The sequence below is a fragment of the Phalacrocorax carbo genome, chromosome 6, assembly GCF_963921805.1.
Source record: "Phalacrocorax carbo chromosome 6, bPhaCar2.1, whole genome shotgun sequence".
Classification (NCBI taxonomy): domain Eukaryota; kingdom Metazoa; phylum Chordata; class Aves; order Suliformes; family Phalacrocoracidae; genus Phalacrocorax; species Phalacrocorax carbo.
In genome coordinates, this window is record NC_087518.1 from 52,045,964 (window position 1) to 52,069,985 (window position 24,022).

The 24,022-nt window shown below is 39.5% G+C and overlaps 1 protein-coding gene across 8 annotated transcripts in view; it reads right to left on the bottom strand.

Annotated features, from left to right (window-relative positions):
- The window catches only part of PTPRF (protein tyrosine phosphatase receptor type F), a 394,909-nt gene that overhangs the window by 303,968 nt on the left and 66,919 nt on the right, over positions 1–24,022 (bottom strand). The window contains exon 1 of one of the 8 annotated variants that reach the window (XM_064455284.1): positions 1,253–1,272. The exons of the other annotated variants lie outside the window; for them this stretch is intronic. The gene's annotated coding sequence lies outside the window, so the exon portion shown is untranslated. Of the gene's footprint in view, positions 1–1,252; positions 1,273–24,022 lie in introns of those variants that run through there. 8 annotated transcript variants of the gene reach the window in all.

Genomic DNA, 24,022 nt, shown 5'->3' on the forward strand with positions numbered 1-24,022 from the left:
AGACAACTAGGGAGGATGAGCTTATCTTGGTGGATTCAAATACAAACGGAAAAAGGAACAGGACTAACGCTGTGAGCCCAGGCTCACACCTAGCCCCATGGGAAGAGGTGAACCTGAAGCATCCTCCTCTCACAGATGCCAGCTGAAAGACTCAAGCTCCAAAACCCAGCATTTGGCATTCCCGGTGTTTTAGGAAATGGTGCTGCCTTTTCAGTGCAGATGCATCACGAAGGTTGTTATCCCACAGCTGACAGACTTGACACCAAGGCACAGATATCAGCTTGTATGCTTCCCAGGGAGGAGACACAATCTATTCAATACAACTTTCTACAATATCAGATTTTTCTTACCAGGCACACAGCATGATTTCACTGGCACCATCCAATCCGAGCCCTTCTTAACAGGTTTTTTTTAAGATCTTATGCATCATGCCATCAGCTCTACAGAACAGCCAAAGTAATAACAGATTTAAGGTGAAAAATCACAGCAGTTTTTGCTGGAAAACTTAACTATAGGACAATTTGACCTTGTCCTTGCTAAATATGGAACAGAGGAGTTGCGGCCAGGGCTTGCTATCCTAAAACTCCTACTAGGAAGAAAAACCCTCTGCAGTAGTCCCTGCAGACAGAAATAACCCAGGACTATCAGGCTTTTCTGAGAGTTTGGTTAACCTCACGTTCAAGTTGCTAAGATTGTAAAACTTACAAGTGGGAGGGCAAGACGCACACAAGAATGTCTACAGTCATTTTTCCAGTAACTGACAAACATGGTGCTGAATTTCTTAGGGACATGAATGGCTAAAGCTGAAGTTAAGCTTCACTAGAGCTATATTTAGTTCTGCACAAATACAAATTAGGAAACACTTTCCTCCCGGTTACTAATGCAGTGTGACAGGAAACAATTATTTGCTCGGTGTCTAATGTTACCTTTGGTGAATATCTGGATGGCAGAAATTGTATATTGTATAATAAAGAACCAAGCTGATAATCTGCAAATCAGTGAGAAAACTCATTTACGAAGATGAAGAAACATTTGATTTGCACATGTCTGAGCTACACTGGTTTTAGCTATGCAGATAGTTAGTGTTGAGGCCTCTTTGGCTTTGATACTAATGTACAAAGTGAGTTTGTTTTCTGAATCCCACATTAATTTATTCAAGAACTCTGTGAATATATAAAGAATATCATGGCTTCTCCATAAATGTAAAACAAAGCTGGGCAGAAGGACAGAACAATTTAAAAAAAAAAGCCACCATGTTTTACGATTTCAAGTGGCAGTTTATCTCTATGGAAAATGCAATTCTGGGTCACAAGGGAGCTCTCAGCTCAGCAATCACTTCAGACTTCAATGTCTACAAAACACAGAAGACAACAAAACGCGTGATTCAAATGAAGGGCTAGTTAGACCATAGAGAACCAAGCCATGATTGTACAGAGGAATCCCACGTGCTTCAGAAGTGCTCAGAAGGGCTGGATTGAAAAATCCTAGGCATGTGACCGAGAAGAAACCCTGCTCCTGCCTACTGCAGCAAGAATGCCAACTAACAGGCTTGGAGTTTCCAAGCCATCTAACACTGCATCCCTAGACACTAAGGAAGTTAGAAAGCATACAGCACCACAGCCGAAACATGTCCTTTCTTCTGGCACTGTTGGGCAAGTATCTGAAAGGCCCTTTACCATACTGAGTCATAAGAGTATTTCTAGAGCTGGAGTTGGCTTTTCGTGCTTGGCTTAAGTGATTAAGACCCAGTATAACCAGACAGGTGCACTAAGTATCTGCTTCCTGATGTGCTGGTGACCTTTCCAGTTGCAGGTCCCTTTGAGATGGAAGGCAGATGAGCGCTCGTCGCCACCTGAAAGACCACCAACACCCAAGACTTTTTTACCTGAGGTAGGATTACTAAAACAAACACATGTCTCTGCCTAATCTGCCACAGCTTTCTTCTAGAAAAAGGAAAAAAGGAAGAAAGAAAAAAAAAAGAAGCTAAAGAAGCTGAAACATTGGGTTTCTTGGTACTGTTTTGTAAAAGATTAACTGTTATTTTGGCAGTATGTTCTCGGGAGCAGGTCAAACACAGAAATGTGAGTTCTGGGCACAAAGCTAACAAACCTCTCACCATAAGCCAAAACATTTCTTATGACTCTCAAATTCTGAACAATTTCTCTTACCTACAGGGCCAAGCATGACTGATTTTGACGAACAAGTTACAAAGATTCCCAAGGAGAAATGACGCCTCCACTACTCCCACCTGTATGAAATCTAGGAACACTGTTTACATGCTTTTTCTTCTTTGAAGATCCTGTGGCAAGGGGAAAAAATTCATGACCCAAATGCATACAAATCCAAGTGTATCAAAACTTCTCATGAGTTCACCAGCAGCCAGAGCTGCAAACTGAAGATGTCTCTAACTGTGTCCTTGCACCCAACTGGAATATTTATCAGGCATAACATTTTTGCCTTGGTAAACGCAAGGTTTGACCAGGAATTTTACTTCTGATGCCCACATGATCCCTGCCTGTGTTTTACTTGCAACATTTTTACTGTAACAAGGTAACTCCTACAGTGCTTTCTATACCGATCAGCAAAACAGTGCCGAAGTTAGACTTGTCAACGCTGCTGGAGGGAGTGGGACTAAATTTTTTTCAGATATATCCAACTAACATGCTACCATTTTATCCAAGCTGAACATCTCACCCCCATTCCCAATATCGCCAAAGGAGCAGGAGCAATTGCAAATCTGCATTGCAGGGGTAGAGGTGCACGTCGATATACAGCCCAGAGTTCTTGCTGAGTACCGAAGGGCAACAGCTATGTCACCTTGTTCAGAGATGTACCAGATTAAAGGCTTTTCTCTGTTTTAGTGGTACCTTCACAGCCAGACTGGTAGGCCAACACAGGCACAAGCTTGATAAAACAAGATGTGGCTGAAGCACTTCATGCAGCTGATGCAATATTGATGTATTTTTCTCACTGCTCTTGTGTTATTCCTGTACACACAGCACTACGGCAATGCCCTCGGTGACTGAACAGGAAAAGTCTGACAAACTTTGCCAAAGAGACCAGACTGGACTTTCAGCAGTCAAGCACACGTAGGCCACATTCACCTTCTATTTGCCTAGAAGCTTTTATTAAGTTATTATACGACTCCATAACTTCTCTTTGGCTGTTCTCTCAGAAGAGAGAAAACAAAGCAAAATAAGGCTCCAGCTTCGAACAAGATGAACAGTTTCCCTGGAACAGACTCATTTTCACTAGAAATCCCCTTTTCCACCTTCTCCCACTCCCACCCCCACCCCCACCCCCCCCACAGACTTATCCACTTACCATCACAGTGCTAAAATAATCAGGAGGAAAACTAGGAACCACCTTTCTGATACAGGCTACCACCCAGCACAGCACCTCCTCTCCCCTCTCAGAGGGTATTGAGCTTTTAAACAAATACGTAATGTGAATGGAGTTTCCAAGAACTCCATTGTTAGACATTTAAGGAATGAGGAAACAAGGATGACAGGCATACAAATTACCATTAGCTACTGAGTAATCAAAGGGATAAAGACACGTTTTAGGAATTAAGAGTAGCTAATTATTAGGAATTAGGATTAGAGTTATTCTTTTTAAGAAGAAACTAACTACTACACATCAGCCTGCTATGTCTTTTCTTGCACGCAGAATATCTGGCACTGAAAAAAATTCTTGAATGACAGCTCTTGCTTCATCCAAACCATCCATTCCCTCAACAGTCACCCCAGCCTTGGAGTCTGCCGAGGGTAAACCAGAAGGAATATTTCATTTAGACACAAGCTTTCAAAATCCCAGCCCTCTGTGTTGTATAACCCATGGTAATACTCTTGTCCAAGAAAAACTGTTCTGATACTCAACTAGCTTGGAAAAGAAAAAAGGAGCAGCTACTGCTCCTTTGTCCAGGATGAGCTAGAAAGGAGCACTCTGAGCACTGCTCAGTGGTTCCCCGCCTCCTCTTTTGCAAGATTTTAACTCCACATCAAGCAGACTTCTGCACAAAACCGACTTCAAGGGAGACTAGAGGACTTTGAAGGTTTTTAGAAGAGAAGACTGTACTGGTATCTTGTCAACACCAGTAGAGCAGAACACCTCTAGCACAGGGGTACAGAAGTGAATCTGAGATAATAAAATGTCCAAACAACTACGCTACTACACAAACTTTCAAGAGGGCTATCGATATGACAGAGAGCATGAGGTCAGGCCTAGGGGTTGTTCTCTGAGGATTAGTGGCTATCAGCTTTCTTTGGTTGCCCAGCAGCTTACTCTACAGGACAGTAAATTCTGTCTGTAATGGATAAAAGGCTTTTTTAATATGAGAAACAAATGTTACAATATTAATACAAAAATATACAATGGAAAGATTTGTTTTTAATCCATTGCAATTCGTTGCATCAGACTATCACAACAGGATAATCTTCAAGTATCTAGTGTTAACATCTTGCTACAGCATAAATCCAAGAAAAGCAATAAACAGCATGAAGGAAAATTTCAGAGGAACTATTAGATCAAGTTCACATTAGTGTTGCCTGAAATGTGTCCTCCATTGCACTGAAGAGCTGATGCTTATCTCTCTGCAAGGCTTTTGACACAAAGCCCAAAGACCCATAAGAATACATTAACACTGGAGAATTAGCAGCAACATCCAAATCGGTAAACAACTACCACCAGCAAACTCTCATTCTAGATATAATCAAGCCCTCAACACCTCTACAAAACATTGCTACTTCTTCCTCTTCCCCTCTTATACAAGGGTAAGAAAAAATCAGAAGCAAAATAGCATCATTCTGCTGGAACCTAAAAGGTTTTCCTTTCAGCAGCAGCAATGCTACCGTCCCAGGGAAGAGCTGGAATTGCAGTAATCATGGAGACTGGAATACCCAAACCCTGCCAACTGACTAAAGGTGATACTTACTGTACAGCACATCTATTAGAGATGCATATTAAACATGGATGGATATACTCGCAAAATCTAGACAAGCATATTTTTAAACAAAGAAACTGCTTTCCCCACTCCTATACCAGAATTATGACTTATAATCCCCAGTGAGTGATCTGCTATAACAGAAAGTATTAAAGAGCCCTTTAAAAAGTTATTTACAATACAAACACTCTATTTTTTGCTTAGTAAAATAAGTCAAAATCCCGTCTCAGAGCTGCCTGTATTTCAATTTTATATATGTGAATAAAGCACCAAAAAAATGGAATATATTGATAATAGTAAAATAAATGCATTGCATAGACATTTTGCTCTACAATTCCACCTTTATACCATCATGCACTGAAATATTTGCATCTTCTGAAACTCAGAGAAAACTGAATATGACTTCAAATATAGCCAACATACAACAACACAGATTTCTGCATTAATTATAAAGGCTATATTGGCACTACGTATTTAGAAGTATATAAACAGTCTCAAACAGTACAGTAACCACAATGACCAACTGTAGAGAGTCAGGTTCTTATTTCTTCAATCACAAATGCAAGAAATTCTGATTTCTTGTAATCCTGTAACGTGCTTGTACAAGTGACACAGAATTTTAAAAACTCCCAAATACGCAAATTTGTCTTTTCACACTGTTAAGGGTTTTTCCTTGAGAAGCAAAATAAACGCCTACTTTTAACATATATTTAAATAACATCTTAAAGTACTTAATAAAAATTAGGTTTATGTTTCTAAAGCATTACAACATATTTTTATGAATACACATAACATTAAAATGGATTTATCAAAAGTATTCAAATATATGTTCAAAAAAACCTACATTGGTTTCCCATGCCTTCAAGAGAGGCAAATCACCAGCCTAAACAACTGAAAGTAATGCATTAAACCAACTCTATACAGTGATTGACCTTTTGGCTGATGTAGAAATAGCTTTTTTTCCTAATTTCAGTTTATTCAGTTCATTCAATTCAATGACTTGATTTGCTAAAAATAAGAAATCAATTAAGAAATAACATAGCATAAAGATTTGTTTTCATTTTCCAATCTAGAAATGAACATTAAGTGCAAGAGGATGAGATCTACCGATCCTCCAGGGCGAAGACCATTTTCCAGTCACTATCCAGAGTTAATACCATAACTATTTCAAACCTTGAAACCACTCCCTTATCAATTCAAAAAGCAAAATGCAGTAAGCTTGCTTTCGATTTTTGTATCCAGCAAATTTAAGAGAAACGTAGCTCACTATTTAATATTGTTTCACGCGTTTTAACTGAATTCAAATTTTTACAGCAGTACAACTACATATTTAGCACTCAATGTATGTTAAACAAATACTTTACTACCAAAAATATAAGCATGAAGTACTTGAATGCTTTGGCATAGTTAGACAATTATAACATATGCTTATAATGTTGACAAAAGGTGTTACCTTACTGTAAAAGCTGTACTTAGCAGCAAATCAAGGCAATCTAATAATTACCAAACTACTAATAATTAACCTCTCCTTTGAGAAATGTAACAAAGTAAGATCAAAGTAACTGATTTACATCAAAGTTTCTGCTTGATTTACATCATTATTTAAATCATGTTTCAGAGAATGAGATATTTATTACAAAGTAGCAAAAAAAGAGTGGAAAGATTTAATGAACTCTGACAATGATCTCTATTTTTAGCCTCATCCTAAATTCACCATGGATTTGGCAGAAAAATTCCTGAAGGTCCTTGAGCTACCCTATTGGTTTTGTAGCTGACAGTCTTTAGTTTCTGAATATTCAGATGGGGTAAAACTCAAGAATGAGTTATTTTACAATTACTTGGGAGCTGGAAACTTAGATACTTGGGTAGATTTCAGCACACCCCTAACCATGCCAGGATCATGTTCCTGCCGGTGAATGAAGCCTCCTAAGTACCTCCTACTCATCCACACCCCCCCCAACATGTAACATCTCAACAGGACTTCAGAGAGAGTCCACAGCAGGATTAAGCAAAACATCCCAGAGCTCCGACACCATCTTTTGAGGCGTAGTAAGGAGGGAGGACAACCTCTTAGCTCAGCCATGGTATTTTTCCTTTATTACAAGAATTAAAGAATTATGAGAAACATACAAAGTTAATGCAGACAAATGATTATTTTTTTTTAAATCTCACTAGTATTTTAATTAAAACCTTTTGTCATGTCTGCTATGCAAGTTCAAAGTGTTGCAATGCAGTAGCAACGGGAATGCAGAAGTCTTGTTATGTTGCGGGGGGGGGGGGGGGGGGGGGGGGGGGGGGATGTTTTTAACTTTTACCAAATCAGCAACTGTAATTACTACAGGAATAAATCAAATTTATAGCAGGCAAACGCAAGACACAATCATTTTTTGTGCGGCCATAAATGAGTTTACTTTTGTTGCGATGTGATAAAGTTTAACGTTTTCTGCAAGTCAGACAATTTTGATAATATTCTTTACATTTCTTCCTTATTAACGAGATGAAAAGTTTGCTATTAAGATATGCAAGTCATCTCAATACATCTTGTTACTGGATAAGCTTCAACAAAATCTTAAAGCACTTTTTTTCTAACCACATTTACACAATAAACGCATAGACAAAATTCTTGCTTTGGTATTAGACAATGTTCTGTTCTTGCAAAATACCAAGAGGTGGAATTCAGCAAGCTGCAGCAAATCAGTTGGTCTTTTGTTTTGTTCATTTGCTCAGAATGCTGCAACAGGGGAGACAAAAGCTATTTTAATTTTCATTATTTGCAATGATGATTTTTTCAATTTAACCCAATATGAGACAAAAAATGTTGCCCTTTTTTAATTTATCATGACAAAGACTACCTCTGCTATTTAAAAGTACTTTCACATCTCCACTTTCTCTACTAACCTTTTGTGAAGAACAACTTGTGATTGCTAGGCTATTTTTCATTTGCCTACCTCTATTCATAAAAAAAAAAGGGGGGGGGAGCATGTAAAATGGCAGATTTGAGAGACTGTTAAATAACTTGAATAGCTTACATACATAAAAATGATTACGGTTCTGTAAAACCTAAAAGTAATGTTTTCAAAACATGGGATCACCTCAGTATACAATGGCACTGCTAACCATGGAACAGCTCAAGCCTTCATTGGCATAAAACTGCACCAAACACGTCATGAACACAAGTGATTTGTTCTTTGCTTGAATGTCAGTTTTGAAGAGCAAATATGTACGTGCACACGCACACGTATGCACTTGAGTGCCCATACAAAGGCCATCCATAATCAAATAGACCTGACAGCTCCTACCTGAAAAAAGCATTTTTATGAGACCTTATAGTAGAAGTCAGCAGAATAGTTTGGACCAAGTTATCCAAGAATCCTACACCTACAAGTTTCTCCTTGACATGGTCTGGAAATTTACCGCGGAAAGATACAGCAGAAAATACTGCAGGTAGGCTGTCACCTTTGGTGCTGGGAGAGGCAGCTGAGCGATGCCACCACAACGGGAAGGATGGCTCCTAAAATGTTTCTGCAAGAGCGCTGCGGAAAGACCTTTATCAGCTAGCGACTATAAATTTATTTTCTGCAGCAAAGGAACCTTCTGGCATAACGTGCAGAGAAAGGACATAAAACGCAATCTGTCTGCCAATGAAACTAAAAAGTTAATGCGAAGGTGGGAGAGGCAACATATTTTGTTGAAATATGTAGATATGCCACTTAGATCTCAATGCATGCCACCGTCTGACACCAAAAGGTGAAATGTTCTGATCTCTGCTGACAATATTTATACTGAGAAAACCTCCAATATTTAATTGAAAGTTCCCAAAACACCCATCATCCTCTCTCCAGAAACAAGAGGGTTGGTTGAGAGCCCTCTGCAAGGCTGGCAAACAGGCGACAGAGCCTGTGGACCAGCTCGCCAGCATCACCTGCTTCCATCTTAGCACCTCTCAGCTATCTCCTTCCAGAAGACAACCGAGGACCGTGGAAACTGAATTCACTTTGTTTTCTACAGCAAACAAATAAATAAAATCCTTCCACAAGAAGGACCACTGTAGCCTGCATCGCTAGCAGGGAGGGAGGCCAGCATCACCTGCAGTGCCGGCCACAGCGCACGATGACTGTGACTCTGCAGCGGAGGGTAGGAGGCTTTCGCTTGCAAACAATCCAGAAACAAGTTCACGGATTTGGGTTTTTCCTTTCTTCTCACCTTTGTTAGATAATTTGTGTCATCTGTAACATTAAATAAAAGCCAAGCAGAACAGCATCCATGTCTTTTATAAACAGATTTTTTAAAAAGTAACAAAACAACCATCGCCCTCTAATCTAATAAAAGTGTTAAACAAGACCGGTAATATTCCATCAAACAGGCATGCAGAACTCTAACGCAAGTTAAACAGACACATATACAGAAGAAAATTAGGGCCTGTGTAATACAACTCAAGTTTCTGTGAGGCAATATTAAAATATAATTAACTAAATATTTTAAATCAAACATGAAGATTTAGTAATGCCAAAAGAGGGCACAAGATCTAAAGGGCAATGGATCTAAAGATACACTTTTAAATATTTAAGCCAGTTTTTCCCCCTGAATTTTTATCACCCTATTAACATAAGTTTATACATTTTTGTATAATAAATTTGTGCATTACAATGTTTTTTTTTTCAATTGTTTAATCTTCCTATTTCTATTTTTTAAACATCCAGCAATCGCTCAAGCCTCTGGGTGTATTTATTTTAATTAAATACAACAAAACCAAATTAAAAGCTTCTGCATTGTTTGAAAGAGAAGACCACTCAGAATTTTCCTCCATGTTTTGCAATAGAGATCTGTCGGATACATCCCCAGAGTAACCCCACCAAAGACAATAGCTGCGCCAACAGCAATTTCTCTGCATTGTGACAGGAAACGTTTAACACACACAGACACACAAAAAAAGAGAAGAGTAATTTAATATTTGTATTGTGTTTGCACAAAGAAGCGCTGATCAGAGCGAATGCCGAATGCGTGGGGTAGCACCTTCCACCCTGTGCCCGTATGAGGGCACGCTCCCACGCGCCAGATGCAATGGAGGACGGACATGCTCAAGGACAGACTGAAGCTCTGGCTGTCTAGTCCCACCCTTACTTCTCTTTTATCAATTATCTGCTCTCAATACATGGAAGATGGATGTTGACATGTTTTGGCAAAAGACCTGTCCCCCATCAACACCCCTATGGACACCGAGCAAGATGACGCACTTCGGCAGCCTCTCCCAAGGGCCGACTGGTCGTTGGCTCTACCGGGTGGCCAAAGCGTCACTTCTCTCTAACAACTCCTACCAATGCGCCTGGGAATGAGTCTTCATTCCACACTGCATTCACCAGCTTCCTGGTTTTGTACTGTTTGGAAAGGTACACTCAAAGCTGTGGCCACACCAACCTACTTGTGTGGGAGCCAGTCTCTGTGTTCACCTGAAAGTGGTAATTCCAGGTTCTGCCTTCCTGTTCACCCACTGCTATTTACTCCCACAACCAGAACAGTGCAGTTCAAAACACAGAAGGTAAATAGAAAGGCTTAAAAGGCTTCCTCCCTGTACCTAGCCAGCAAAATATCTTCTCAATATTTATGCCTTTTCACCGCAGCCCATTTCTTCTGTAACAAAAGGCTGCTTTTGAGGTAAACTCCTTACAGAGCATTAGGGCAACAGACTCCAACAGCACTTGAGATGCTGTTAGAACAGGTTTTCCGAAATCCTGCATGAACACGCAGGAACGGCACATGCAAGGAAGAAAACAGGATTTCTATGGTCTTTCAGCCCACCATTCTAACAGTGTAGAAATTCAATGTAGACAAAGGAGGCAGACAATACGCAAAAATGTGCTACTGCTTCAGAGTATTAATATTCATATTCATAATATTAATAATTACAAAAAAGCATGATCTACAGTACAGTGGTATTCAAAGGTGTTTTTTTTCTTTAAATAAGCTTACACTGATGAGAAGTTTTTCACCAAACTCACTCTTTTACCTTAAAGGCAAATGCAAGTTTGAAAGGCAGTATTTTAAGGGGGCTACTTTTGTTCACATACATGGATCTAGTTACTGAATACAAGCAAAGTTTAACAATAAGAGTAGCAAATAAACAATTTCAAATTACACAAATCGCCCTGTCCTTTTAGGAAATAACCTGGAAATAGTCTGCTTCAGCAGAGACTAGACTACGTAGAAATTACTCATCTTCAAAGTCTGAAGAAGACCAAAGGACAAGCGGTGCCCTTCTCAGAGTCTGTCCAAGCGGTGCTGCTGAAACTCGCATAATTTCCCCCGCCCTTTAGGCAACTTTAAAATCTCATTTGCTTTAACTCTATTTCTTCCAACAGAGAGCCTTTCTGGGTATTAGGTTTCAGCATCAATTTCACATCTTTATATTAGTTTCACCTAATTTTCAGACTTCCACTCACCAATTGCAGAAATCTGGAGAAATAATTTCCCAGAGTGAATTACTTATTAAAAAGCAAACATATCAATGAAAGAGCCCAAACTAGGCACCGTGCGAGGCCAAAGTAATACTCTCAGCCCCACGATTTCTCCCAGCGGATTTTGTCAAATCACTCTGAACTACTCACGAACACTGCTGGTAATTTTTTTTTATAGCCAACAAAGGGGCAATTACAGAGTAGCACCAAGACACAGCTCACATTTTGGGAGGATTTCACCCAGAAACATGCCACTGATATTCACATTTAAGATCTCCCAGGGCCCTATTACTTCTTGCTTTTCCAATAACATCCAGGATTGCTTTGGCATTTGAAACAAAAAATCAAGCCTTAACGAGCCAGTTTCCCAAAATTTGCTTCCTTTTAATTGTGACAATACAGAAATTCATGCTAAACTACTCAGCTATCTACCTGGTTAATTTTACAGCTGTATTCATACTCTAGGTGAATCACATTTAGAAAATTATATATATTATATATAAACATGGTGTGACATTCTGTCAAGATACCTTTTATTATGTAATCCCATCCTTTAGAAAGACCTGAAGATAGTTTATACAGTCATTTGGAAATGTAATCCTGGGATAGATGTCTAAAAAGTGTCAAAGAAACAACGCTGATCGTCAGAGGAGTTTCCAAGTGGGGGATAACTCCCCGCTCCCCCAAACCTCAGTATTTTGGCTTGCGGGCTCCTGGCTGGTGCCAGGAGTGCTGTGGGGCAGGACAGGCTCCTGCCAGGGCACCGGGACCAGAAAATCAGCAACCTGTCCCAACTCTCCCTCCTCCCCCCCCACTTTATTTTGGGGCAATCTGTCCTAACGCACAAGCCCCACTCAGACATTCCATCTTTACTACCTTGTTTCATTGCTATGTTATCCTGCTTTTATCCATTCCCAGACTTTCAAGAAGGAAGAGGTATGAAGGCGGCGGGGGGAGAAATAAAAAGGAGAAAAAAGGTATTGAAAAACCCCAGTAGGGTGCACAGAAAACACAAAGAATAAACCCAAGGAGTCATTCCCAGGTGCACCTGGCACCACAGGTGGCGCATATCAAGGCCAGAGAGGACCACCTGCCCTCAGGTATCACAGGCTCCCCAAACTAACCCTAGGTGGAAAGCTGATCTGCAAAAAAATCAACCCCCACCCCCAAAAGCCCCTCAGCTCTCACAGTTTCTAATCATGCGGGGGGGGGGACGACAAACAAACAAACAAACAAACCACCAAAAAAATAAACCACACCACCACCAACCAACCACCACCACAACATAACACAACACACCCCACAGCTCAGTTTTATCCTCTGATAAAGGAGACCTCTGTCCCAAACCCTCACCCCAAAGCACCCCCATGCCTGCCATCAGGTACAAACAAGGCTCCACCACAGCCAGGAACCACCAGCAGGACTCACTGCCACTCCATCAGCATTATTTGATAACCACCCTACCTTCTCCACCAGTATTAAAACTCAGCAACTTATCTCCAAACCAATTAGGCTCACCATAAAGACACACTTACTGTTGCAGGAACGAATTGCATTTTAGTAGCACTGTCCATTTTACAGAACTTTAAATTAAATTTCACATAAAACCTCAGCTTTAGATGTCCCTTAATCGGTCTCCTGTTTATGACTTCACACAAGCCTACCCAACATAAAAATTTGTCAAACACAGTAATTTCTTCAGTAATGTTCAGCGCACCAAATGCTTTCTGCGCAAATCAAGTGATGACCCACCTCCTCCCATAGGAAAGCCAAGAGAATGCTTTTATGCTTTTTTCCCCCCCTAACAGTTCAGTTAACCCTAACCCCCTATTTCTCTTTCATTTCCAGTCAGATGGCTTCCTCAGCTGAAAAATTTAATTCCTGATAAGACAACCTTTCGACCAACAGAAAATGGACTTTTGACTAAGGGCAACCAGCTGCACCAGCAGAGGTTGTTCAATTCTGTCTAGATTTTTTTTTTTCATTGTACTCGTAATCACTGCGACACCACTGGACACAGAAATAAAATTAGGTGCAAAAAACCCTGATGTGTCTCGATTCCACAGGTGCTCTCCAGCAGGCTCAGCCTGGCATCCCCACTGCTCACAGCGAGGAGGCAGAGGCGGCTGCAGCTGCACGGAGAGGCTCCCACATAAGGCACATTCATTGCAAAGGTAACTTACCATCCTGTTAACATGGCTTATAGACAGCTGTAAATTTTCAGCATTACAACACTTTATGATGTTAAATAATGCATCATATGTTGCACAGACATTTTATCGTACATTTTTCCACTTTGAAGACTTTCATGGATCCTACACAAATTGCACACAGCTGCATATTACTGGTAGTTGACAAGTTATTAAAAACTACATTATCTGATCATCTGAGAAACAGAATGCAATAGTGCTGCTGAATACTACAACGTGCATAAAAAGGAATGTTGTAGTCCAATTTAAGTGCTTACCCTTATGAAGAAATTTTTTTTAAATAAAGATCTACTGCTTCTACAGCATCTGAATGTGCACTACTGCATATTCTGCATATTAAAAAAGAGTCATATTGTGAAGAGCTGTGCTACAGTGCAAAAACTGCTGCTGGAAATATTGCAGTTACCTGGCTTTCCTTCAAGTAAAATCCCCAAATAAATATTGTATTAGCAAACCTGTTTGTGCTTCATTTTCTGATAACAGAGCTTGGTTAGGACTCGAGAAGCAGATAAATCACAGAGCAAGCACTAGAACTCAGGACAGTCAGCTTCCAACTTGTTTGAACTTGACTGTATATTGCCAAGCTCAAACAGAAGTAAACTGCTGCCCTGTAACAGTTTAGATCATGTGTCAAAAATCTTTCAAGCATAGTTATTTGTATTTTAATATTGCCTGAAGGTCCTAAACCAAGATCGTACTACATCATCCTGGATTCTCCATCATACAGTTCCCATCTTGAAGAAGTTTTGATCTAATATAGACAAGATACAACAAAGAAATAAAACGAGCAATCAAGAGAAGAGAGGAGTGGGAAGTCATCAACTTAAAGGTACAGTTAGTTAGTTCTCTAACTACTGAAAAATCCCTCTAGGCAGGGAGCAAATAAAGATAAATAATAGTAGTTAGCATAGGAGCCCTTTAAGGAGTAAATACCTAAGTAATTCTGAGAAGTAGCTACTGTGCTTTCAAACCTGAACATGAACTAGTACTATGTAATATAATTTATGATCTTAAACATTATCAATTTCTGGCAGAGGAATAATAAGCCATCTACATTCTTGCCATTTTCTAGAACAACTGAAAAGGAATTGTTGCAAGTGATCAAGCATCAAGAACGCATATAACCCCTTGAAGTCGTCTTTGTTTGTTCCCATATTGCTAAAAGACAAAGGTCCTTAAAGGCAGGTAAGGTCCATCCAGCCTAGGAAGCGGGAATTATAACCACTCATTTTCACTGCATTTTCAACAAGAACTACATTCACCAAGGTTTCTAGTTGCCTTAACTAAAGGCCATTTGCCTCTTTATCACAGCAATCTAAGGAACCACAGGCTTCATGAACAACCTTGCCCACTAGTCTTCTCCCTCCTTTGCAGATTTAATTGGCAATATTCACTTTTTTCTTATCAGCACCAACCATTTTGTAAGCCCAGTTAGAGATTCTTCCACATTAGAGAAACATGAAGCAAGAGGTCTTCCATTTTGGATACCACCTCAATAAAACTTAAGTAATAAATACTGAATTTCATGTTTTTGGTGCAGTAAGACATTAGGAAATGTAACTTGTAAACACAAAGCATGTAACTGGATCCCAATAAATAAATAAACAAAACAAACCAGGAGTTCAAGTCATTTTCCATGACCACATTAATCTTCCAGAAAGCCATGCTTTACTGTGACTGATTTGTCCTTCCCGTTTAAAACGGATTCTGTTTAAGGGCTAGTAATGGCATTTGCCACGTGTCATGACAGGGGATGGAGGGAACCAAAACCCATAAATCCAGGCTGAAAGCTTGTCTAAGACTGACGCTGCAGTGTTGAACCTCTGTCTCCTGGATGAGTAAGGTCATCACCAGAATGAAAACCACCACCAGTGACAAACCCGGATACTGCAACATCACAGGTGGAGAGACAAAAAGCCCCCACAATTTACTAAATAACCATCAAGACCTGCGGCTGTGCAGACTGATTACAATCTCCACTCTGGTATTTTTTTATTACTGAACACTCATCCTCCAGAAACATCATTTGTAATACACTGAACCCAAGTTTCTGAGCAAAATGTACGTAGTACGGAACCCAGCCAAACACTACTGATTACACCACTCTCTTGAAAGCCTGCTGGCAAGGTATGCGTTGCTTCAAAATAATCTGAAATGAGGAGTCTTCATTCTTTATGAAAATAAAATAACCTGTTATCTCACTCATCTGAAGTTACCAAATATTTACTTCCCTGGGTGAGGAAAAAGCAGACCTTCTTGAGGTCCTTTATTCCCACTGAGTGGCCGTGAATATGAATATGCATAGCAGTACAAAAGGATATAAAAATAGAAAGACAACATACAAACCCCCACTACTATCAGTATTTGAATAATAAGGCAGCTTTATCTTAATCAGTATATCAATTTATTCACATGGGGTGACAAGAATATATTAAAGATATTCTGAAGTTGGGCCATTAAATTGCTTAGACAACCTGCTCACCAGTGCTGTTGGCAATTAGGAACGCATTTTCACTGGAGGCTTTCTGTAGAGCCATGCTTCAAAGGTTCAATCTGCAGTTTATTAAGTTACCAAGAAACATTCTGAGAACTGTTCCTCTGTCATGTAAGCTCATTGCTTCCAACTAATTAAACCTACTACAGTTCATATTCTTAAGAAGTCAACGTCCTTCTGCCAGTTTAGCATTTGCACAACCATGAGAAAGGTAACTTTATGCAGCCAAACTACACTAATCAACACTGGGTTGGCTATAAATGTCCTCTATCCCAAAATAATTTTTATTTACTCCCAGCACATTTGGACTAAAGTGTTTTTCTTTTAGTCTTCTGCAGTACTCATGATTCTGTACACATACTCACGTATGCACATGTACATGCATGAAAGGCAAATTTACTCGGACTTTTCTATTAAGGGAAAACTTGGCATTTCTCTAGCACAAAGCTGTAAAAGCTAGCTGGAATGCAGATCCTAATCACCAGAGAAAAACCTGTTGAAAGAAGGGATCCACACCTCGCTGCAAATAGAGCTGTTCCACTATGACTGGGGGGAACAAGCAATGAGCTCCTAAGAAATGGAAAAAAGCACTGAAAGGTAAAGAATAAAGAACAAAATTACAATCACCAAAGTTTCCGTTTCTTTTGCATTAAGGGAATTGAGTAAAAAAAAAAGTGCTCAAGCAGCAAACCGGGAGGAAATCATCCAAAACTACCTGGATAGTTTGCCTTAGTCTTCAGAGAGGGCAACAGCAGCGAGAAAGGTGGGATGAAAGCAGGACACTGAAGGCAGTCAGGATGGACACAGGAACTACAGCAACCGAAGAGGAAGCCCAGCTCTACAGTACTCAGTGCATTGCAGCTCAGGAACCCAGAGAAGGCCTTTCAACACATTCATATGGGGTGTGATTACTGCAGGTCTGATAGCAAATATGTCAAGCTAGACTGCTACTAGAGGATCACAGAATAGCAAATGCAAATGTCTGTTTAAAAAAAAGGGAAAAACTAATTTTGTTATCTAAATGTTGGCTGATTTGATCTCAGAAGTAATGAAATGTTTTAAAACATTTCAAAAGACAGATAATTAGAGACCTGAAGGAAAGAGAAAAAAAAACAGGGTAAGACACAACTTGGGTTAACCAGCAATAATTCATGCCACATTTTCCCAGTATGTTTTGCAAATGAAACACCAGACTTCTCTAAACATAATGCGGTGCGTCTCATTTATCCAGCTATCAGGAAACAACACTGTGATGTTATGTAGGAAATAACCAATTCAGAGGGAGAAAATAAAAAACCGTGTAAGTATCCTAAGATAAATAAGGAAAGGTGCTAAAGTCAAAAGGTCAAATTCGAACAAGAAAAATGAGGCTGTAGTGGTTACTAATAGGATTTTTTTCCCAAGGGTTTATCCTGAGATAAACCTGTGTATATATATAAAAATGAAAGTGACTTGAAGAAAAAAGAAAAACACTAATCAAATTTGCTGCATGTCAGAGTAGAGGATGACATCTGTCATACACTAAGAACAGGGTAATATTAAGGACGGATAACAAATATAGACCCAAATACTTAGTACCACATACAAAGTTGTGCACTCAAGGAGGAAACAAGAAGATTGTACCTGGTACAATCAGGTAGAAAATTATTAAGAAAGAAAAAATTTGGTGCATTAGATGGAGGACAGATAAGTGACACAGCTCTGAGAAAAGTCTCAGAGAAGGATTTTTGTTGCTCACGTTACGTGAGGCTCAGTACAGCCTCACGGGCAGCCCTGGTCACTCATATTGACAAAAAATTCCTTCAAAACCAGACCCTGCAGACAAAAGATCCCTAAACAAATTTAGGCTAGAAACCAGCAATTTCTTTTAATAGGAATGATTTGCCCATTCAGCAAGCAATAGCCACACACAAAAAATTTTTGAGGTGGTATTTGATCAGATTACAAGGAGGAGTCTGATGCAATCGCCTGCGATAACAGTGAACTAGGTGTGATGTATTCGTAACAGGGGAAAAAAATACAGGGGAAAATGTGAAAAAAAATTGGTACTGGTAAACCAGGAAGGGCAACTAGTGAATGAACCAGAAAGCAAGCAAGCGAGTACATGGTTCGCTGTACTCTCTTCTCTTCATAAAATATCACCAAAACCACTGTTGAGACACTGGTTTCATTCTGAAAGAAGGTTCATAAAATAGGGGACAGACCAGGGTTATACAAACAGCAAGAGGGGATTTGCTTTGCTTTATAGAAAAAAAAAAAATAGGGACCTTTGGTGTCACTCAATGCCTTCTGAAAACTTGACAGGTCAGAAGTATTTCTTAATTCACTAACAAACTCTCCCTCAAAATGTTTTTCTTCAGCTAAAATCTAGCTCCTGAAGTAGATCTCACCAAGGTTTTTCAGAGCTTCACTACAGGCACTTCAATAACACGAAGATGAGGACACAAGGAATGATGCATTTTACTTCATGGCTAAATTTTTTTTGTTTTTATTTAGAAACAAATTTTTAAGTCCAATGGAGAGATTTCTCTTAGATCAACCTAATACCAGAGGCAACTGCTCCAGCAGATAACTGATCCGAGAACTAACCGTCACAGTCACATTGCCTTACTCAGACTGCTTTAACAACTCCTAGACAATGCAACCAAATACATCCCTTGCACAAGACAACTCACACCCCAACAGCTGGGAACCACCAGGGCAGCCTGAATGGCGTATTTAGCACACGCGGATTCCTGACAATTCATTGCTTTTAATTTTTTTGCTTCTGGTAGTAAGATAAGAAACATAACAGCATCCCTCTAGTAAAACAAGAGTTATTTAGCCCCTATAAGCCTTCACAACTCCTAAAAGGAGGAATTAAAATGGATTTAGAAAATTTATAAAGGACTAAAATCTAGTTTGTACAGTCATGCTTAAGCAGAGGAGAGAAGGTGGCCCCCTGCACCCTGCTGCAGTGGCCAATGCCACACCTGGCAAGCCACCTGAGGAAAAGGCATGTAAGTGAGCAGCAAAATATTAGACTTGGGTACAGTGGGAAGAACAGGCTCCTGACCCCTGAAACTACCAATCCTATATTCTCAAGAAATGAGAGCTGGTTAAAATTATTCTGTGCTGCATATCTGTTACTGTTGGCAATTGTATCATTATATTTTTATTGGGTTGGGGTTTTTTGAGGCAGGAAAATAACTGAATCTTTCTTGCAGCAAATTCCAGAAATTAAGTTATTACTATATAAACATCACTTTATTATTTCTGAAGTATGTCAGTAGACGCACATGCACTATACATATATATAAAAATTACTTCCACTTCTCTTTTTCTAATTTTAAGTAGTGCAAGTTCTCCTCCCTTTCAGAAATAACCCTACTTGAAGTTCCACTGATGAAAAGAAAAAGCAAGCCCTTTAAACTGAGCTATTAAGTCTTTTGTTTCTCAATCTGAGATGAGCAGAAGATGCATATAATTATCCTCTGTCCAAAAATGATGTGTTTCCAGTACCAAGTTAGTAAGGTCCTTACACTGCGTATAAAAATATTCCCCAAAACATTTTCTTGATCCAGCAACCATCCCAAGCTGAGCCAGCCCTATAAAGAACAGGAAAGGTGGAGTCAGGGGGCAGAAAATAGAGGGCAAAAAACACATGACCTGCGTTGATACGGAATATTGAACGTAAGGTTGCTTCATACACAGACTTGTATGCATCCAGTCCTCAAAGCCTTCTACAAGTTGCAGACACCATGATGAAACACTTTTCATTTTGTAAACACGCTACTGCTTTCCTGGCGTCTTCTTGTAACAAAAGCAAATATAAGCTGCCAGGAATACTAAGTAAGAATAGTCCTGAAGGAGCTGGCAGATTCCATCATGAACCTCAGATGAAAGTGCTGCTGAACGTTAATAAACACTCCAGCACTTGCAGACCCTCTTCCACACACCAGTATAGGCATAGCAATATGCATAACATCCCTGCTATGCAACATGAAGAGCACGCACATCCGAAGGAACAGCTATGTGGCCAACACAGAGATTATCAGAAGCACAATGTCAACCATAATGGGAAACAAGGGAGAGAAGTCAGGACATCAGATGTCTAAAATACAACATTAAATACACAGCTATCGCCAGAACATCAGAACAGGCTGTGGACAAGCGGCTCAAACCCATTTTCCCTTTCTCACATCAAGAAAATAGGTAACCTTGGGAATCTGGATTCTTGATCTCGAATGTAATATCTTTGTTTCTTCTCCTCTCTGCAGCCTCTGAACATTTTTAGTTTCAACATAATGAAGGTGGCAGAAACAAAGAATAATCTGAACAAGCTGAATGTTCATTATCTTGTCATAATGCACAAGACTCACATGTTCTGAAAGGCTTCTATTCTTTCCTTTAAATATTTTTATTCAAATAACCTCAAACGCTGTAGAACCTGAAGTTCAATACCCAAAGGGGAACCCATATGTTCTCTTTTCCACCCTTAAGAAGAAAATAGGTATTTATATATCTGCATGCCACAGAAGTACAGCCCACCATGCCCTTCTGTAATGCTGCTGTAGTAACTGAGTTACTGCCAGCATAAACCAGCCAAAAGTATCTGGTGGCCACACCAGATCCAGAAGCCCAGATAAGCCCGCTGCTCAGGTAGAGGTCTACAGCAAGCAAACTGTAAAAACAGTAGTGGCATTAAAAAAAAAAAATCCCTCTGTATCAGTTTTTAACAACTGTCAATTAGTGATTTTCCAAGTTGCACGTGATATGTAAAACTTGGGATTTAATAGGCACTAACCATCCTCCTTTAGTTCACTATGAACATTTGACCACTCTGTGATGAGTTTTAAAGTATTCCTGTCAGCAGATTCAAAACCCCTGTCTGAGAACCCCAGTGGCAGTATAGGAGTAATGAAATCACAAGAATATTTATAAACAATGTTTTTTCCTACCTCTTTTTCTGTATTCCTCTCAACTGCACAGAGCCTATTGCTCAGCTGTGACAGGTCAAGTAGAGGCTTGACCTAGGAGTTTCGAAACGTTAAGAGCTTTCAGTGAGGGACCTTCTTCTAACCTTCCTGGAAAGCTATGCCTGCCGTGCCAGCCGGCTCACCTACACCCACATACTTGCAGGCTCCTTCAGACAATTTTCCTCTCCAAGAGCTAATATTGACTCTTCCCCATGTTTTTATTAAGTCTATTCTTTATTACAGTTCTTATCAATATGCACTGTACATTTACTGTCTGCAGCTCCTTGAAATGCTCACCAAGCTCTGAAGGAACAAAAAAAAAAAGGGTGGAAAAAAAAAAAACTCCATGGCGTCACATTTGTAATCTTCTATTCTTCAGCATCAAGGCTGATTTAAGTAATAGGTTACAGACCAGAGTCAGCGGCTCATCAAGTTCACATTCAAATGCTTTTAGAAATCTTGATTTAATACCATCTGGTCCTAATGATTTGTTACAGTTCCTTTCACCAATTAATTATAAATCCTATTCCACTGACACTTCAATTTGAGACAGTTCCTCAGAAAAGTCTTCTGGAAGAAAAAGGCTCCAACATGCACAACTCACCCTACAATCATCTCACACGCAAAGAGATAGTTTAGTTTCTACATTGGCATTCCTGTCTTTCTCAAATGCTCCTTTTACACCTGGAAGCCAATCTATTTGGAAAAGGTTTTATTAGTGGCTTTTATTTACAGCCATTAATAAGCTGGTCTTCAATCTCGGAAGCAGACTTTCCTGTTTCATTCTTACATTCAACTTTCCAGAATTCATGCCCTTTTCTAGTCTCCATGTTTTACCATGGCTTCCTCCTTCTGAAAAGTATCTTTTTACTTCCAGTAATCTTCTTTGGTTTGACCATACTGGCTTTTCCCCTCTCCAAAAAACACTTTTTTTATTGGCAACATAAGTCCACTCTTCACCACTGTCTTTAAGCAGCCACCATGCATCCTGCAACCACTTTAAACTTTCAGCTGTTTCTTTTACGAAGGCAAAAAGAACAGAGAAGGAATTCTTATCTTCATGATTTTCATGTCATTCTCATTATAGAAGCTGAATGTGACAGTGATGGGGGGGTTTATTGCTCTAAAATCGAGTACAAGACAGCCGCTGTCACAGTGCCTTTACTCTACTTCCACCTCAAACAGACTGCACCAAGACATGATTCTCTTCTCGAGGACTCTCCACCGAGCTGCTCCACAAAACAGCCATTTATGACATTTCATGCATAATCCCTGCACAAAACTTGTCTTGATGTGAAGGCAGCCCCCATAATGGTAACAGAGGCTGAGTTTTTTGTTCTTACAAGCTTTGTAATCTTTTAGCCACGTATAGTAACTTATTGATGAGACAAAATAATTGTAGTCATTCAACTGAAAACTATCACTGTTAGATACATCCAGAACCCCAGTAAATAAGAAAAAATTTCAGTTTCCATCTACCACACCTGGAAAGGTCAGACAGCCCTACAAATCTTATGCAAATATCATGTAAATATCTGTGTTGATTAACCCCAAGCACTGTGTTGATTAACACCCAAAACACTTTCCCAGAGGCAGGCTGAACAATTGGTCCAAAGTGTTAAGATTATTAGTACAGAAACACCACCAAAACCTCCAGCGGAGCTCAGGGCCCAAAGTGAAAAAAAGATACTTCACAAACAGGCAGGAATATTACCCAATCCATACATTTCAGTTGTAAAAAGCCTACAAATAACACATATTTGTAGTTGTATTGTCCCAAAGACAGAGTGCATGAGAATTACATATCAGTGCTCTATTCTTTCACTTATTTTTGCCTAAGAGCAAACCATAAAGTTATAGTAATAAAAAATGAAAAATTACTACTGCCAGAAAATAATTTTTGTGTGTGTGACTTCACCTGAATTTTCTTAGCATTGCTAAAAGTTTTTCAAAGAAGGAAAAAAAGCAAAAAAAAAAAAAAACAACCAACAAAACCACACCAACCAGAAGTCAGAGGCAGAAGAAACCTGTAAGGTTACCCTGTCCCCAGATTGCTCCGCCATGTATTTCCTAATAGCCTGTCCAATACAGCTACTTACTGCCAAGTTACAAAGCCCTGTACAAACATTAGACTATAAATAAAATGAACACAGTTTCTGTAAAATGCTTCCTCAACTTCTTAGAAATCTTTGCAAGTTTTAACAGAACAGGGAAGGAAAACCAAACCGGTCAGTAATTTCAGTGAAATATCACAAGGAAAATAATGGATTTATCATAAGGCTATCTCACTAGGGAGGGCAGGAAGGTATGAGATAAAACAAACTTCCACTGTGGACTGGAATACGATTACAAAATAAGAAAGCAAAGCTGGATCAGTTTCTAGTAATAGTTTAATTCTTGGAAGGCCATTATTGAAAAGCAAGATTCATCAATATGTCTTGCTATAAAATCATGGATAAGTACACAAGAAGCAAGCTAGTAAAACAACTAATGTGATTTGTATGGTCAGTACAGATTGCTTTAAACATCACAATGTTAGTAGAAGCCATTTTTCAAACCTGCTTTTCAAAAAACAGCTTTTGAACATGGCTAATACTCACTGGAAAATTAGGGTTGGGTTTTTTTCCCCATCCAAATTATTCAGGCAGAGAAAATCTGTATTCTAGGAGCATAGCAAAAGCTGAATAATTAAGGAACACAACTGTGCATGATGTCAGGTGAGACAACAGCAACAGCAGAAGAAACCACGTGAACGACTATATCCAGAGGTCTGAATTAGTCATTAAGCTTGATCGTGACACACCAGTTGCAGAAAGCAAGATATGGCTCTTCGGAGAAACCAGGATGTCTTGCTTGGGAAGGCTAAAGACAGTGGGCTGAAAGGCTTTTCTTCACTTCAAGAGATGAGAGAGTAGAAGTCTGAGCATTTTGAAAAAGGAAGCAACATAAGGGATTAGAATTACCTG